The sequence below is a fragment of the Chenopodium album genome, chromosome 12 (assembly GCF_948465745.1).
Source record: "Chenopodium album chromosome 12, dcCheAlbu1.1, whole genome shotgun sequence".
In the NCBI taxonomy this organism is placed as follows: domain Eukaryota; kingdom Viridiplantae; phylum Streptophyta; class Magnoliopsida; order Caryophyllales; family Amaranthaceae; genus Chenopodium; species Chenopodium album.
In genome coordinates this window covers 36,941,689-36,954,155 of record NC_137845.1, presented here as the reverse complement: position 1 = coordinate 36,954,155, position 12,467 = coordinate 36,941,689, and the positions used below count along the sequence as shown (strand labels likewise).

Here is a 12,467-nt window from a genome sequence, read left to right as displayed (position 1 = left end):
TCTCTATAATACCTCACTACGTCTTCAATTATGTCTACCATTTCCTCTTCTGTTTTGTTCATGATAGGACCTCCAGATCCTCCATCTAAACATGATTTTCCTTGAGGACTAAGGCATCCATAGAAGATTTGAATAATTTGGTAGGTAGGAATTCCGTGGTGAGGACATTCTCTTTGATACTCTTTGTATCTTTCCCATGATTCATAGAGACTCTCACTAGGCTTTTGCTTGAAACCTTGAATCACAGCTCTAGCCTCCGTCGTTTTCTTTTGTGGTTAGAAATGGGATAGAAACTCCTTGGTCACTTCATCCCATGTCCTTAGAGAATTCGGCTTGACTTCCTTGTCCAACCATTCTAAGGCACGCCCTATGAGCGAAAAGGGAAAAAGCTTGAGGCGGATGAATTCTTGGGAAATTCCATTCACCTTGATAGTATTGCGATAATTTTCAAACTCCTTGAGATGATTTAGCGGGCTTTCATGCTTGGCCCAACTAAATTGTCGCCTCTCTATCAAAGTGATCATTGCCGGTCTTATTTCAAATTCATTTGCCGGTGTTGTAGGTGGAGCAATCCCACTCTCAAATCTATATGCACTGAGAATCCCCAATTCTTTCAACGCCACCCTTGGATTTTCTCCGATTCTTGCGTGTTCCTCTTGTTGTGGTTCTTCTTCACTTGAAACGCTAGGGCTCAAAGATCGTCTAGCACCTCTTAACCTTGCAATAGTTCTCTTAATTTCCGGATCAAATGGCACTAGTAAACGACCACATGCTCTATGCATAAAATCTCAAAAGAAATGGTTAGTAGCACGGCAACAAATGTAGCCTAAAAGAAAATCTTTTTGTATTTTCAATTAAATATGAAATAGACTCAACAACTATAACCAAGCACTAATATCAATTCCCCGGCAACGGCGCCATTTTTGACGTAGGGGAAATTAGGTCGTTTTCTACCCTTTCCTAGAGCCAAAGAAAATATATAAACATTCGACCAACCCAACACGAGTATATGGTAAGTCAAGGGTCGAACCCAAGGGAATGAGTAGGTGCAAGCTATATCCTAGGTTAAGCTACTTCGACGATTGTGGGAAGATGCAGTTGGTAACTAGGTATCGAGAAAACTAGATTAATCGAGAAATTCAATATACTAAACACTAGGGATATTGGTCCACATGCAAGCTCAATGATTATGCTAATTAAAGGATCATTCAATCAATTCAAACGTTGCAAAGGACAAACAATAGTTGCAATCAAAGGAATTTAAGAGCTATCTCCTATAAGCCAAGCTAGGGTTCACTATGAATGATTAACTAGGAAAATCACAATCAAAATCAATCATTAAAGCAATTCTCAAATCAAGGGTTCATGTCATAGAAATTTGCAATGCAATCTAGATTAATCTTATAGGTTGATCACTCCTAGTCTAATTAATCACATGCACAACCATGTCAACCAATTTAAATGCAACAATTCAATAAATCAAGGATCATCAACTAGCAAAAATCATTAATCTAGCATGCTTCCCCTTCTCCCTATCAACTTATCTACTCACTAATCATGGTGAAATTGGAAAACAAAACAAATTCAATCAAAATCATATTCATTTCAAGTTTAATCCAGAAGGAATTAAATCTCTCAATAAATTCTAAAGCAAAGAAAGAAATTCAAATCAAACATTCAAAATTAAAGGAAATTGCAATAGAAGTGAATTCAAGGGAAAGAAATCTCACAAACTTTCATTGATGAGAAGAAGAAATCCAAGATCAAATTGAAATCTAAGATCAAATTCAAGTACAATCAAGTATCTTAAACTTCTCTCTCTACTTTCTCTCTCTACTAATTCTGGAAAAATATATGTCAAGTACAAAAATGAGTCGTTCCCTAAAAAGGAAAAGATTAAGGGTATAAATAGAAGAAACGAGCGAAGGGGGCAGGGCGCCTGGTGCGCACACACCACCAGGCCGGGCGCGCGCACCCCTGCTCGGTGCTCGTGGCCTGGCCTCCTTCGCTTGCTCGATCAATCTCCGCGCTCCCGAGCATCCTTACCATTGGTGCACTCGAGGCGATGCTCGTGAGAAGGGCAGCTCCTTTATCTTCCAAGCATTAGAATGCCTCGAGCCAAAGCAAAACTTCCAAGGCCCTCGAGCTCGCAAAGCTAACTTATGTTGCGTTTTCGGAATCCTAAACTTTGCTCCATTAACTTTCTTGAATGCACTCGAGCTTTCTCCTTGGTGATCAAACCTCGGGAAACTCAACATACCTACAAAACAAATCAAGGAAACAAAGAATCGAGAGAAATAGTCAAGAAATGAACAAAATGACAAGACAACCAATAAAAGCATGCATTTCTCCAAACTTACACACAAACATGCATAGCAAGCATTATTATATAAAAACACAGCAAAAAGGACTAAAGATGATAATAAAACTATAAAGAAAACCTAGCATAAGAGTACCATAAATGACACTCATCAACGGCACCTTCTGACCGTGTCACGGCGCCCCAAATTAGGGTTTTTATATTATCTAGGGTTTAGTGTGATCCCCTACTCATTTCCTCAATAAATACGAGCCTCCTTTTTGCTGTTCGGGGCACCAAAAATCATTCTCTCTCTCCTTACACTAAAAATCATTCTCTTCTCCCTCTTTAGCCTAAACTCTAGCCTCCCTATTCTTCCATAATACTTCCCCTAAGCACTCCAAGGAGTCCATACAACACCTGAAGTTCTATACTTCAACCAAGGCATGAAAGGTATAATTAATTGACGGTTTGGACCAAATCAACTCTACATTTATTTAATTTAATTTCAATTTGATTTACATATTTATTGAAGTTACTAACAGTTTATACATGATGTAGTAATTCATGGAAACGCGGAAAGTGAGTAATTAATCACTTAATACAACCTACAAAAAATAGTGTTATTATTATTATTATTATTATTATTATTATTATTTCAAAAACAGACAATGTCATACAACCTACAAAAAATTATTGGGAAGGCGAGATACAATCTGGGCCCCCACTCCTCGAGCTATAGCAATCCCTATCCTAGTGAAGATATGAGTAGCAGCATGTGCCCTAATGTCTTGAGTGTTCGAGAACATCTGGATCCGCTTCAGCAATGCAACCGCCTCCTTTTCTAATTCCCCAAGTGAAGAGAAAGAGAAAGGAAGAAAACCATATCCAATTGCCTGAAAACTAGATTCGTACTTAACTCGCTTCTGATGAGCCAAATCAGCCACAACCTGTTCATAAACAAAGTCGGACAACCCAGACTTTGTCAAAGGAGAAGGCCCTATCTAGTCAAAACAGACATCACGACCACGATCCAAGGAATAAAGTAACACATCTGCAGGTTTGATGGCCCCATCCTTCCCTTCAGGAAACCTAATGCCAACCTCCTTTCTAGTTGAAATCCCTTATTGATAACAAACATCAACAAGATTATCCCAAACAACATTATGCCAATGTTTAACACCCACCATACCAGCACGACACCATGTGATCACCGAAAATATCTCTAGTAAAAACCCTTAAAAAAGTAGAGCACGACGTCGTGATAGAGAACAATGGAACACCCAACTAGTAACAAAACACACATCGGTAAGTCTTGGCGTTCATCGTCTGACCCAACCCTCAAATAGGGACTACCCGAAGCCAAGCAGAGGTGTGATCTCCCAGTTGTGATTTCCACAATGCTGATTGTCGAGGAGTTAAAGAATAGGTGGACTCTGTAGAAATGGTAACCTTTGTGAAATATATATATCTTCCAATTTCTTCATGATTTTTGGGGCAGCAACCTCAGTAGGATTACGCAAGATGTCAGACTCCGCTGTTACATTAAACAGACTCAACGCATTCTCAAAGGCTCATCCAAGACCAATAATGCTGGCATGCCGTAGAGGTTGTGTCTATAACCCAGCAGACTGTAACTGACAAGCAAGAAAAGCATAAAGATGAACATCACGTGCGAAACACAAACCAAGCCCTCCAAATGCAAATGGTAAGGTGGCAAGCCGCCACTGCCAATCGCCAAACCCAAGCCCCGAAGTAGTAACAATATGCTCCAAGGAAGTTCAAAGAGCCCCGTCAAATGTGCGTTGAGCCGCCTCAAAAGTAATAGGAGGACAAGAACACAATGCAAATTAGAGTTTAGAAACTCCGGTACATGCCCTAAGTAACAATAGCTCACACTGAGGATCATCCAACATATAAACCTTATCCATAGGCAAAATGGTCTTGGTCACCCTCTACATCACTAGCTCACCACTAAAACCAGAATCGGAACTAGCGGGACCATCAAGCAACTTAACACCACGCAAAGGTCGAGCAATATTAGGTGAAAAGACACCCACAAGCCTGCATTGTGGATCTTCTGTAGGCCAGAAAATTTCAGTAATTTCACATTAAGATGTAACCCAGAACAAAGCCCTTCCTCCATAATCAACTGCAGAACCTTCCCCACCACCAACGTATCACCAATAATAGTGTCGTCATCCAAATACCAAGCCTGAAGACATACATCAAAAGTGTCTCTGATTTTACACACCAATGGTTGTAAAACCAAACAAAAAAAAAAGAAAAAAAAGCAGAGGACCAAGGGGATCACCTTACTGCACCCCCTGAGATTAGCATAAGGTTTGGTCCCCATAATACAATCTGGCTGGGTTAGAATATCAAAATTCAACCCAACGTGAAATGCCCAGACAACGGCGACAAACCTCACGTAACATGACCGAACGATCAACTAGATTGAAGGCATTTTAAAAATGCACCAACAACAAAGAAATACCAACATTAGAACCACAATCCTCAATCAATCAATTCAAAGCACAAAGAATTTCCTCGCCACCCGAAGAAACCTCAACACCATATGAAGACCATCAAAGTAAGTTCCTAAAGACTGGCCAACCATAACAATACCCACTTTCGAAATAAGAGGCTGCCAAACATTACCCACAGCAACAGGACGAATACCATCACCAGGCTTGACAAGTGGTGTAAGAGGAGCACTAGTAATATACTCTCCCAGTTGCATAGGACATCTTATAGGTAGAAAGAGATTCACCACCCTAGAAATAGAGTCAACTAACTCATCTGATGCAGCCACATCAGCACCACTCAAGCAATCCATAAGGTGCTGATCACATAAATCGTCCCCATAACATGGTGTGTCACGTGAAAAACTCTTAATCCAATTCAAAACAAAAGCAGAAGTAGTAACGAGATGAAGGTGATCAACAAGTATATCAGACAAAGAAGGGGCTTGAGAAGTAGGATGTTTAGCCCATAAATCCAAGAGAGTGGCCTCATTATAAGGAGCAATGCCTGAAGAAGAAAGCACCGAACTACATCGGTGTAAAGGCCATCACAAATCTTCCCACAACACTGTTTGATATTACGCTCCTCCAAATCAAGGTCCTCATCATCAACCACAGTGAAAGTAAGAGAATCCTCTACCATAGTATCCGTCAAAAGCTGCAAATTGCCACCTGGTGCACTCCAAGAACAAATAGCATGGGAAATACTCTCTTCTTGAAGCCGACATTTTTCCAAATACCTAGACTCCGAGCTACTCCACGGATAAAATGTTTTAAGGGTGCAAGGAGGTAACACCAACAAAGAGACCCAACTAGAAATATCATCAGGCTTAGAGATCACCTTATCAAGAGCACCTTTCAAAACCCAAGAAAACCCCAAACAACACTTGGGAAGGATAGACTTCATAGTATGAAACCCCTAAGAGAACAAACAATCAAGAAAAGCCACATCAAAACCACACTATTGATCGTGCACTAAACCACTGATGTATCCAAGCCGAGCTGGAGAAGAGGGAAATTGCGGCTTGGAGAAACCATAAAGCACAAAACGAACAATATCATCTCCTTCATCTAGGGGTGACACAATCTCACTCAGATTATTATTATTATTGTTATTATTATTATTATTATTATTATTATTATAGAAAAATAAAAAAAAACCTACAAAGTTAATAAATTTACAGGAAATTAGTGCGGAGCCAAGATACAATCTAGGCCCCCCACCCCTCTAGTTATAGCAAAACCGATCCTGTTGAAAATGTAAGAAATTGCACGAATACCAATATCATTTCGTTTAGATAAAGAGGGGTGCCTTTATTATTATTATTATTATTATTATTATTATTATTATTATTATTATTATTATTATTATTATTATTATTATTATTATTTTAGCATTTCGTTTAGAAAAAGAACGGTGCCTTTATTGTTATTGTTATTGTTATTGTTATTGTTATTGTTATTGTTATTACTATTACTATTACTATTACTATTACTATTACTATTACTATTACTATTATTCGTTATTCTTGTTATATTAATATTGTTATTATTATTACTAAATAGTTGTTACATTAGACAATAATTTGTATATCAAACTATCGCAAAATGTCATCGCATTAAGTATATGGTACTAAGGCATTAGCTAAAATAGCTAAAGCGGTGGCTACGATGTTTTTGTTTCATTAGGTATATAGCTAATGCAACGACTCTAAGGTTGTTGTTGCATGAGGACTATTTACTATTGTATCAGTGCTAATGTAATGCCAGGGGATGCAACAGTATACAACCGTTGCATTAGGTCTATTACAACGGTTAGGGCTATATTGCAACGAATTTAGGCATTGATTTTCCTTTTAAATGTATTAGTGTAGACACCCAAATGTTTCTCCCCAAAAACCAAACCCGGTGATGAATACTTTTCACGTCGCTTGATTATCGAATGAAGTGGAAGTGTGAAAAGTCTTGTGATGCGGTTGTTTTTAATAGAAATCTTTCTTTCTGTTTTCGAAAATCTTCTCTATTTATGAAAATAGCTTGTCCAATTTAGCTTGGTCCATGACGAGGGTCCAATAATAGTGTAGTTGGGTCGAGCTCGCCAAGAGCTTTCCAATTATATATTGTAATCCCAGTTTCGATGAATGATTAGGAAGTTATGGCCAAAGTACTAAATTGGGTTTGAAATAGTTTTATGGCCTAATGATCTAGTGGAGGGCCCATTAATTAATATTCCTAAAATTATTAGGATTGATTCTAATTTTCTAGGATAATTTAGAAGGTTATTTTGAGTTCTAATAGGGTTAGTATTGATAATTATCTTTGGAGAAATAATGAATTTGATTTGAAATAAAACAAGTACTTTATTATAATAAAAACTAATTTAAAATGGATAAAAAAGGAGTTTAATTATTTAATTATATTAAAGAAAGGATTCCGTACAAAAGTGCGTTTTATCTTTTAATTAGCGCCAAACGACAGGCCCTCTCGCCATCGTGATGCTTGTCGTTTCGCGCTGGATCCTATCGCTGGCGACAGGAGCCAGTTTTATTTTGATTCAAATTCTGATTCTTTTCTATCATTTCCGGACTATTTTCTTTATAACTAGGGTCGTATTTCCCCGTTTTTTATTGATACAGAATCATCTAATTCTCTTTATATTCTCTCAAGAAATAGCTTATTCTTTCTCCCTCTTTCTAAGCCTTCCCCTTTTCAAATACAATCCGCATTCACAAGTTCTAGAAACACCTATCCAAGCTCGAAGTTACCTTCACCCTAGACGTGAAAGGTTGATAATTTCTAAGAGTTTGGTCCTAAATCCCTATTTTAATTATTTAATTTAATTGTTTGATTTAATGTTGTTATTGAAGTTACTGACGCGTGTATTTTGTTATTAGAAAGAAATACGAGGCATCGAAGTAAGTAATTCGACTATTCTTTTGATATAAAATTATGTTTCTTTAATTAATTTAATTCCTAGTGTCATGTTAGGATTCTTTTGTTTCTTTCTAGTATCATGTTTAGGTTGCTTCCTATTTCTTCTATCATGCTAGAATCATGTTAGGGATAAAGCTTTGATCTTTATTGCTTAGTGACATGTTACGATTTATTATTATTCTTGTTAATATCATGCCTAGGATCTTGCTATTGGGGTTGTTATTATGATGATGATTTGTTAATATTATGTTGCTTGATATATTATTATTGTTATTGCTTGATCACACCCTCTCTTGCAGGACTAAAGGGAATTTGTACTTGTAATCATGCTTAATAAGATAATTAATAATCTTGTGTAGGCTAATGTGATTTTAATTCAAGTGATCGCCAATAATAGTTTTGTTTGTGCATTAATATTCAACCAACATAGATAAACAGGTTAAGGGTTAATATATTGATTGTATGTTAGTCAGAAAGCGCACATGAATATGAAATGAATAAAGTAGAGGCCTATTTTAGGGTAGGTTGAATCTCTTTTAGGTTGGATTTGTACCTTCATCCCCGAATATCCAGTCATGGTTCAGGACCACTATGGAGTTAGCGATCTCATGGAGCGTGAAGGGGTGTAACCTTCACCTTGTGAACGGTTTACAAGTTCCTAAAACATGTTGGTGGCTCTTTTACTCTAGCTTCCTTCCCTTTGGACGCCACCATGCTTAATTGTATGATCACAATGGGGCTCAAGTGTGGGATGCTTGAAATATTCCTTACAGTTTTTGGAGACTTCACTAGGGAGGATTTCTATTTTAATTCCTAAAATTTATTTTGACAATGATTTAGAATGAGTGGATGAGACTCGAAACGTTCTAAGTATTCATGTGCGTAATTTTGATTGACATTATTGGCATAAGCACAAAAAAGGTCCGCATTGGAAAGACCATCCATAATGTGTCAAAAACATAGGATTTTTACACGTAGGAAATTTGGGAAATATCTTTTACAACTATGATAGAAAAAACTCTACGAAAATTCGGAAAATTCAAAGAACAGAAAGCTGCTGAGGCATGTAGGAACCGACGCCGAGAAAATAGTGCCAGCGCCATGCGATGGCTCTGTCGCCGTGCGACAGCAATGTCGTTTGGCGACAGAGTTATCTTCTGGCGATAGGCCCTGTTGTCTCGTGCCATGTTCTTCCAATACCGAGCCAAAAATCTACCTTCTTTCTTTCGATCAATTCTAGTACTGTTCGTTCGATTCTACTTCGTAATTGAGTTTTTCTCACTTTCCTAAACCCATATGTGTTCTACATATGGCCATAACTCACTGGGAAATCACGCTTCATCTACCCAATCGAAAGCTCACGGCAACGAAGGGTACATCCGAGTTTTTTGAATTCACCAAACCGTTGAAACGAGTTTAACTCGCGGGGTCCCATCCACATGCGCCAACCCTTCCAAAGTTAAAGATTCTGCACGGTGCATCCGGACTCATAACCATGGACCCTCTTTGACTAACCCTTATCCTTGAACTTTAGAGAACTAGAGCCATGGTTAGGTTGCAAACTCATTGCATCATATGGTGCTTACTTGACTACTTGTGCATTCTTTGCTTGTGCATAACCTATGTGTGTTTACGCTAATCGTTTGTTTGACTTGTTAATGAGTCTAAATAAACTAATTAATGGCTAAGAGACTTTTCTTAGTTAATTAATAAATTAATATGAGTAATTAAAGTATTAATAAATTGATCAAACTTGACTTAGTACGACTATAGGCTTGTCCATTTAGAGTAAAACACTGAAAACAGGCCCAGACTACTACTTCAGTAATGGCGCATGAGTTTGGCCTGTGGCGCGACACGCTAGTGTCCAGCGTTATACGACAGCACTCTCGCATCGCGCTGGTCCTGGCGTTTAGCGACAATCCCGTTGCTTAAGCGACGGTCCAGATTTTTGCTCGAGTCCCATGGTCACGTTGAGTCTAATTAATCAATTTATTAAACTGTAGAAGCTATATTTAGTACTTAATTGTGTCAAAGAAGATAGTCCCATGGTCTTACACAAGTGTCAAAGCATGTCACTTTCACTCACTATTAAAAGCACACACTTTATATGTATGTTTCACCTTAACCATGTCTAGAGAGTCTTGTGTGCGCGTGTTTTCCGTCATTTTTTTTAGGGGGGAAAGTCGAATATTAATCCTCCAAATAAACCATACTTGTTTAAACCCTATACTTAATTCCTATTTGAACCCTATGCACCGATTCCCAAAAACATACACCCTATTTTTTCTGTTTTGCCTTTTAAAAACCAACAAAATCAACGTCAATTTGAGTCAACTCATTAAAATAAATGGTTTAATTTATAGCGCTTGGTCAAGAAGAGAAGGGTGGCTAATCAAGGACAACGCTTTTGTTCAAATCTTTAGATAAACCGATTCGTCTAAAGAGAAAATCTAAGAGGGTAATGGCAAATCAAGAAGAAGTCAATGAACTTAGGCAGAACTTGGCCAATGTAACTGAAATGATGAAAGCTATGGCTCTTCAAGTCAATGACTCTGCAAAACAGCAATAGATGCAGCGAATGGAGGAAAGCTTGAACAAGCTCTCCAATGACCACAATTTCCAGGGCATTAGTTCACAAGAGGTCTTAGTGGACAAGGAGCTTCTTCCGTAGAAGTTCAATGCCAATGACATCCCTAGGTTCAAACCTACTGAAAATCCTTATTTCCACTTAAGAGCTTTCGAAACCATAATGAACATTAAGGGGATTGATAGGAAAGTCTTTCACTCTTTGTTCTCTTTATCTCATGAAACCGTTTGCCAACAATGGTTCTTTTTCCTTGACAAAGAAAACGCTTTCATTGATAGGTACAAATGTAACATTCAAGTTGAAACTGATCATAGAGAACTTGAAATGTTAAAACAAAAAGAGAATGAAGGTTTTATTTATTTCTTCAATAAGTGAAGGGAAACTTCTGCTAAAATGGTTGAGGTGCCTAGTAAGAAGGAATCTGTAAGGATGTTCATTAAGAACCTCCAAGAAAAATATTCTAAGCATCTCAAATATCAAAGTAATTTGAATACTTTCAAGGCTGTCTGTGACATAGGGATCAACATTGAGGACGACCCTGCAAAGCAAAAAGCTGCTAACAACTCCATCAGTGGCTGGAAAGGAAAGAAGAGCGACAATCCTTGTTCTTCCAAAACTACCCACTCAAAAAAAGTTAGTACCTTTAATTTGAATGAAGTCCTTGCTATGAATAATCAAGGAAAAAAGAAGCCATTTAGGAAGAATTTTACTCCTATTGGCATGAGTTATGACACCGCATTTGATCGCCATCATGAAAAAGGTCTTATAACTCCCATTGGACCATTTGGAGATCCACCGATCGAAAGAAGGACGGCTAGTTGGAACCCCAATGCGCATCGTAAATACCATCAAGGCAGGGGCCATCTTACTGAAAATTGCTGGAAGCTAAAGGAAGCTATTCAAGATCTGATTGATGACAACAAACTTCCATTGCCCGCTGCAAGTAAGAAGCCAAGCATCAATAGTGCCCCACTATCAGATTCTTTGGCTATTTCTGATGAGAAAAGTGATATTGACCCATCGTCCCTCATTAAACAAGTCAAAGATACCCATGCTATCAAGGAAGAGGAGGAAACCTTTTTCGATGCCATGAGTGATCTCCTCACAGGTCAACAACTTACTACAAAAGAAGAAGTATGGGTCCTCACACAAATGGTGAGGGAAGCAATAGTCATATGTCGCGAGGCCCTCAATCATGTAAAGATGGCTCGATATAAATGTGACATTAAAGAGGCAACACCTGCAGAGACTACTAAGAGAAAGCCATTTTCTCTTCAAGTAGTCGAAGCACCCAAAAGGAGTAACAAGCTTTACACACCAATTGGAACTTCTTATGCAAACATGTTTAAAATCCTCTTCGAGAGTGGGAAGATCAAGTCTCTCGAGCCAGGACCATTTGAATCTTTGAAAAGGACAGATAGGTTATATTGTCCATACCATCAAGCAGGAGGACATACCATAAAACACTATTTCAAATTCAAAGATCTAATCCAGGGGTTCACTAACAGTAAAAAGTTGGTCCAAATCCCACCAGAAAGGGATGTTAGCATCAACGGAGTCTGGGAAAGTGATGATGAGGATGTCTACCTCAAAGATGTGGAAGAAACCCCACTTTCCACAATATACCCAGTAGACGACATTTGGGATGAAGAAGATTCACCCATAGATGTTCTCACAAGATCAGGGACAGTGCAACCTCCCATCAGTATACAACCTATCCCTAATACCCAACAAGTTCCCATACCAATCATAGAAGGTAGCGATGTTGTTAAACAACTTAAAAAGACCAAGGTCAAAATGAGCATATGGAAATTACTAGCCACACCTCGTGAACATAGAATTGCAGTAATGGATGCTTTAGCTAAAGTAGGTATAGAATCAGAAACCACTCCTAAGGGATTAGCTAATTTCCTCACGAGTGATCTTCCAAGTCCCATCAAATCTAATCACCTTTTCTAACAAAGACTTACCTCAAGAAGGTGACAAACACAATAAGGCCTTAAACCTCACATTAATCTGTAAGAGAATGAATGTCCCAATGACTCTTGTAGACAATGGATCGGTAATTAATGTTTGCCCACTACAAACTGCGAGGATGTTAGGAATAAGGGATGAAGCT

At 38.2% G+C, this 12,467-nt stretch overlaps 1 non-coding gene across 1 annotated transcript; it reads left to right on the top strand.

Moving 5' to 3' along the window:
- Positions 1–150: 150 nt before the first annotated feature.
- LOC145573382 (small nucleolar RNA R71) lies at positions 151–256 on the top strand. The gene has a single exon (XR_014097425.1). It is a non-coding gene; the product is annotated as a small nucleolar RNA R71 (small nucleolar RNA).
- The last annotated feature ends 12,211 nt before the right edge of the window (positions 257–12,467 follow it).